This window comes from Pyxicephalus adspersus, unplaced genomic scaffold (assembly GCF_032062135.1).
Source record: "Pyxicephalus adspersus unplaced genomic scaffold, UCB_Pads_2.0 Sca758, whole genome shotgun sequence".
Classification (NCBI taxonomy): domain Eukaryota; kingdom Metazoa; phylum Chordata; class Amphibia; order Anura; family Pyxicephalidae; genus Pyxicephalus; species Pyxicephalus adspersus.
Genome location: NW_027317765.1, coordinates 1 through 6,868, shown reverse-complemented (window position 1 = coordinate 6,868; position 6,868 = coordinate 1). Strand labels below are relative to the sequence as shown.

General features: G+C 47.7%; 1 long non-coding RNA gene across 1 annotated transcript; it reads right to left on the bottom strand.

The window, feature by feature from the left end:
* Positions 1 to 3,688: 3,688 nt before the first annotated feature.
* On the bottom strand, positions 3,689 to 5,371 carry LOC140321114 (uncharacterized). The gene is made up of 4 exons (XR_011918828.1): positions 5,225 to 5,371; positions 4,488 to 4,566; positions 3,819 to 3,853; positions 3,689 to 3,732 (listed from the first exon to the last, which is right to left on the bottom strand). It is a non-coding gene; the product is annotated as an uncharacterized lncRNA (long non-coding RNA).
* Positions 5,372 to 6,868: the final 1,497 nt, after the last annotated feature.

The window sequence follows — 6,868 nt, the reverse complement described above, 5'->3', positions numbered from 1 at the left end:
TGATATTATCTTATCCGAGCATTAGTGACAATAATGACTTCTTTCTGTAGCCAGCATATATTTCTACCCGGATGTCCTAATTGGTCTAAATGGGAGATATGGGGGTCATAATATCTTTATGGTCTATGGTGGAATTTTCAAGTCATTGGCTCCCAACCCCATAAGAATGCCATAGTGATTGATAGGACATTCTCAATGGCCAGATGATGGGAAGGCCGGCCATACTATATATACGTCTGTGTACTCAAGACTCGGATAATAGAAGCACATTGGCTTTCTGGAAAATACCACAAATTGCTTTAATGACTTCATTCTGGAGTGCCATATATGTGTACAATGATGTTCCCATGGGTTTAAATGGGGGTTCCTCTTTATTGGCCATGGTGGCATTTTCGTGTCATGGGGCTCCGACCTAAGAAGAAAGCCATAGTGATCCTTAAGGCTCTCCAGTTGGCCAGGTGATGGGAAGGCTGCTCATGCTTACATGCACACCAGCATGGTTACCGCATTAGACTTAAGATACAATGGATATATATCTGCGTGGGTTTGAACCCAACTCCTGGTAAAATTAAAAATTATATAAAACTGATATCTTTACTCTCTATAGTAACTATAATGATATGTTCAGTACACTTTAGCCCAGTTCCATATACAATCTTTAAATTGATGTCCCCGACACAATGCCGCAGGCTGGGGACATATTAAAAAAGTTTTCTGGCTCTCTGCCAAGGTCCCTATTGATGACTGGTAAGCAGGGCAATTCCTGGACATGTGCTCAGGGGTGTACCTATCATCTCTGTGACCCCCTAATGCTTACCCAGAAAAAAGGGGGCTCACATTTGTTGCTTTTTAGGGGCTTATTGCTGCGTGTTCCCCTGACTGATGCCTTTCCCTTTCCTTGACACTTCAATTACCAGCGTGATGCAGGGAGATTCGAATTATGATTGGCTGTGTTGGCCGCCAATGACATTCTCCAAATATTGCTCCATCCTTGGCCAATGGAGCAGAAGAAGTGTCTGGGAGCTAAAGGAAGCCATGGCTGGTGGTCCAGAATGAGAAGCTCTTACCCCATGCGGAACAACAGCACAGGAGTTCAGCTGCCCAGGTATAGAGGTATAGGGGTATAGGAGCAAAAGGGGTATAGGGGTATATAGGTTTAGGGTTAAAGGGGTATAGGCGTATATGGGTATAGAGGTATAGAGGTATAGGGGTACAGAGGTATAGGGGTAAAGGGGTATATAGGTATAGCGGTAAAGGGGTATAGGGGTATAGAGGTATAGAGGTATAGGGATGAAGATCAGAAGGTCAGCTGCTGGTCACATGAAGTTTAGAAGGAGGTCACTTACAGGTCACATGAAGATCAGAAAGAGGTCACCTACGGGTCACGTGAAGATCAGAAGAATGTCAGCTGCTGGTCACATGAAGATCTGACGTCAACTACGGGACACATGAAGATCAGAGGGCGGTTAACTGCTGGTTGCGTAATTTATAATATATTGTACTGATATTATAGATGAAAGGGGTATTATATTATACTGGTATTATAGATGGGTCCAATTGGGTGTTACTGGTGCTGATCCCAGAGTGCACTGGGCCTGGTATTGGACTGCTGTAACAGGAAATAGAGATAAGTCTGGGAACATGGAGGTCTGTGGTGCAAAGTCTGACCCTATTTCTATATTGGTGATCCCTATGGCCTGTGGTCCGGACTTTGTTATTCGGGCTCTGACACCAAACTTGGCATCTGTGTCCTGCTGACCCAAACAGGTGCTCAGAGCCGGTGCTAAAGTCTCTGCCATTCCCAGCATAGCTGTAAAAACAGCAGCTGCACTTCTGTGACAACCCCCAGAATCTGACAGAGAATTCCAGAGAAACGTTAAAGCCTAAGAAGAAGAGAAATGTCATAAATTTCAGCTCACCCAACCTTAGATGTGCCGATTGCATTCCTTTACTAGATATATTTTCTGTAAATATAGTATATATTTAATATATAATATAGTAATATATATAGTAATATATAATATAGTAATATATAATGTAGAAAATGTTCTCAGCATTCCCAGGTATCCTATGTGAACTACAAAACACCACCCCTATGTAACGAAGGTGAGAAAAAGGTGTTCTGTAGCCCAGCCCCAGAGGTTTATTCATAAGTCAGTGTGTGCTACGGTGACAACCAATGAATACACTAAAATAACGCAACGCACACAACAACACATGTGTATTAGAGGTAATCAGGTCCAGAATATGTCAGGAATGGGGACACCAAGCAATGCTGGCCGCTATACCTGTGAATGGGCTGTCATTGAGTCACCATACAAAACAGGAAGAGCCATCACACAAAGATGGCCACCATACCAGTGAAGGAGCCACCACACAAAGATGGCCACCATACCAGTGAAGGAGCCACCACACAAAGTTTGTGGCAATTGTAGCAGTGAATGGGCAGCTGCTGAGCTAAGATGATCACCGTACAAAAAATTCTAATAAACTCAATGTAACAGGCTGAGATATTGCCTAGCAATTGGGATGACGCATTTGCTACCCCAGTGGGCAACCCTGGTGCTCTAAAACCCATGAGGCTTACAGGATCCATGTTCATGGGCCGCCATAGAGGGTTGCAGATAGGCCAGGTGTTATATACACAGGATAGGGTGGCTGGGAGATACAAGGCACATTTAGGGAAGAGTGCAATGTATAATAACAGTAGCAGGGCTTATTAGCATTAATTAGGGTTTTTATGGGGTAAATAGAAATAGATTTGATCTGAATCATGTTTTTTGTTACCCTTTAATAAGAAATGAACCTGCAATACTCACCTGTCCCCATTCTGTCACAGAGGGGGCACCATCTTACTATTTTACCCATTCATTCCGTTTGTCTAATATCCACATGGCTGAAACTTAAATAAACTTTCCATATCATGAATATACTGAATCGGAGATGGTTAAGGGCAGTGCAGGCAAAGAAATATGATACCTGGCGTCTTCTACCTGTTTTCTTGTTGTATTTAGAGCTGTCAGATGCCATGCAGACAATATGGCAGCAATGAGATATCTGCAGATATTGGGTGAAGATGTGACAAAAGCTGGAAAAGATCCACGGCCATAAATCAGCCGCCTGTCACATAAATGAAATCACATAACACCTCCATGTTACATGTTTACACACCGCTCTCACCTATTGCTCTTCCAGCCGCTGGATTCTAATAGAACAAATGTGGATGTAATATCAGAACAGATTTTTGAAACAATTTTAGCAACCAAAGTTTTAAAGAGTGACTGTGTGGGGGAGCTGTGCAAACATGAGGCAGGTGATCCATTGGGGAGCCGTGAGGTGGGGGGACGGGTGGTAGGCAAGTAGTTTCTAGGACAGCTGTGCAGGGGAGGCAGGTGATCTATTGGGGGCTGAGAGGTAGGGGTATAGGTGATATGCAGGAAAGCAGGTAGTTTCTGGGACAGCTGTGCAGGGGAGGCAGGTGATTGGTTGGTGAGCTAAGCAAGGGAGACAGGTGGTGTGCAAGATAAGCAGGTAGTTTGTGGGGAAGCTGTGCAAGCAAGGCAGGCGATCTAATAGGGAGCTGAGCGAGTGGGAGACAGGTGGTGTGGGTGGTAGGCAGGTAGTTTGTTGAGAGGCTGGCCAAGGGAGGCAGGTGATCTGTTTGGGAACCAAGAAGAGGGAGAGAGAGAGAAGAAAAACTCTTACCAGCTTTTCCAAGAAAATCACCAAGTCCTATAAAAAGGAGACAAAATATGAACCTTCTGAGGTTTTACAAAAAAAAAAAAAGATTAGGAGGAAGAGGAGGGTACGGCACGCACCTTGCAGAGCTCTTGCTGCGAATACTCTTCTATTTCTGTGATAAAATATAGAATATTATTGTTAATACTGGGAAAGTGACTGGTTCTCTTAATAGCAAACAATAAAGGCAATTCTTTATCCCTGTTCCCTGTACCCGTCCACTGATGGAACTTCGGGTATGAGGGATCACATGACCTGTCCTCCCATAGGACAATGCTGACGTCCAGAAATATGTTGCGTATAGGGACCAATATGGTACCAGCAATATGGGGTCAGAAACCCCTGTTTAAAGTGGGTAAGGATACAGATTTATACAGAGGGTCAGTGATCATCTTAAAGCACCTCCCACACATGCATGCTCCATATTTTTATTATTATGCTCACTTACCTTTTTAACACATAACAATACTTACCCTCTACATGAATCCAGTTTGGTCATCTTCTTTTCTGCCATTCTGCGGGCTCAGGTAAGGTGCAGAACCGCCATCGTTTTTTCTGGTCTCTTCCACCGTCATTAATGATGTCACCGAATCACGTGATTGTGACATCATGAACCGAGTCCAGTTCTCCAATGTTCCACTTCTCATTGTCCAATCACCAGCCCACTACTGAACACTATCATATACCTACAGCTAGGCCTAGAATGTCACACGTAATATAAAACAGATATGAAAAGATTTGTCACTCACCTTGTGGAGCAGAGGAATCACCGTATCCCTTCATATCCAGAGCGATAACCCGGTAGCCAGCCTCAGCTAGAGCCAGCAGCTGCACAGAAGACAAATGAAGGTTCATTGTGATCAAAGCTTGGCCCACATTACATTCACATGAAGGTGGTTTATTATCTGCAGCATACGTCAGTAAGTTACACATTGGTGCTTCATTATTGTACATAGGACTAATAAAGCTGATTGAGGTATTGGTAATGTGCCACCTTAGCTGAAGTGCCAGGGGTGACCCCACCTGATGGATGAATATTTGTACGGCTTTTTTTTGTTCCCTTGCATTATGCATTGCATATGCTGTTCTGTGGCCCCTGCTTTGGAGCCATTGCTCTCTATGCAGGCTTGGTATACCTGCAGCCAGGTGTTCTCTGGTGTAAAGGAAATGTTAGGATTCCGTTACAGGTATCTGTGTGAGGATGATGAGGTGCCAGAAGGAAACCCACAGAGAGCTGGGAAGAGCATACAATCTCCATACAGATTGTGTCTTGGCCTACATTCACCCTGGTACAAGGATTGAGTGGTAAGCACTCGGCCATCTTGCTATGCTGACCCCTTCCACAAGAGATTACTTCCAACGTTCTCTGGGAGATCATTGGTGAAAATTATTGGTGAGAACTGCCTTTCTGGCAGGATCTCTACACCCATTGTAGCCCCCCTTATATATATATATTACATGTGGGTGTAGGTGGTACAACTCTTACCTGATACCTCCAGGAGTACCAGCTCTCGGGAAAGCCGTGGCACAGACAGATGGCCGGCCCGTTCCCCATCTGTACATAATGCAGCGTTACCCCAGGCTGGAACAAACAAAAAGAAAGAATGAGACATGAGGCAGCACCAATTACCACCCAACACATAATTCATTAAACCAATGCTACAGCCCCGGCCTGCCACCCTCCCGTCATGTTGCTGCCCCCTAGCTGTGAGGTCACCATAAGTAAGGGGGTCCCACCCACCTGAAGGGGTCCCACCCACCAGTAGAGGTCTCACCCACCTGTAGGGGTCTCACTCAGCTGAAGGGGTCTCACTCACCTGAAGGGGTCCCACCCACCCACCTGTAGGGGTCTCACCCACCTGTAGAGGTCTCACCCACCTGTAGGGGTTTCACCCACCTGTGGGGGTCTCACCCACCCACCTGTAGGGGTCTCACTCACCTGTAGGGGTCCCACCCACCTGTAGCAGTCCTACCCGCCTGTAGGGGTCCCACCCACCTGTAGGGGTCCCACCCACCAGTAGAGGTCCCACCCACCAGTAGAGGTCTCACCCACCTGTAGGGGTCTCACTCAGCTGAAGGGGTCTCACTCACCTGTAGGGGTCCCACCCACCCACCTGTAGGGGTCTCACCCACCTGTAGAGGTCTCACCCACCTGTAGGGGTTTCACCCACCTGTAGAGGTCTCACCCACCTGTGGGGGTCTCACCCACCCACCTGTAGGGGTCCCACCCACCAGTAGAGGTCTCACCCACCTGTGGGGGTCCCACCCACCCACCTGTAGGGGTCTCACTCACCTGTAGGGGTCCCACCCGCCTGTAGGGGTCTCACCCCTCCGGCTGCAGTCTCCGGGTCACAGGAAGGGGTAATAACTATGAATATTGCCCTTACATATCTTATATGAGGCTCTGTGGGGTCCTCACCGGGTCCCTGTGCTACTCTATGCAATGGGGGCAGATTATGTACCATAGGACCAATCCACCCCTCCCTGGGGTACTATTAGGGGTATTTCCTGTCAGTCTGGAGAACTACAAGCCCAGCAAGCACTCTGGACTGCAACACAGCCCTAATGACTTCAGGTTCCAGCCTCCACCCTTCCATGTCGTGAGCTGAACTACAATTCCCAGCCTAACTCTATCAACTGAGGACAACTCCCAGCATGCTGTGCTGATCTATAGGAGAACTACAACTCCCAGCCCTTTCCCATAATGCTCAGCTTCATCCCCCTGCCCAATCCCCAAACTCCCACTGGTTCCCCCTCCCACTTTAGCATACTTTTGGTCCCTCCCATTCGTCCTGGCCCCTCCCACATCTTGCCATCACTACCCCCCCATAGTATCGCCCCTTCCCCTCCCCCGCGCCCTTTGTCCGCACTCAGCGCAGTGCCCGCGCACGCAGGCATGTTCGGCGTGACCGCGCAGTGTCGGGGGCGCGCACAGATTTAACTTCTCACACCTGACAGGAAGATGGCCGGGAAGCGGCTGGTGCTGTTCGATCTGGGCGGGGTTCTCCTCACCCCGGGGCCACAGGCTGCCCTCCGACGCCTGGAGGAGACCCTCAGACTTCCGGGGTGAGACCACCGACTGTCATGGCGGCACTGTGACTGCTGCGCAAAGGATTCTGGGAAGGGGGGG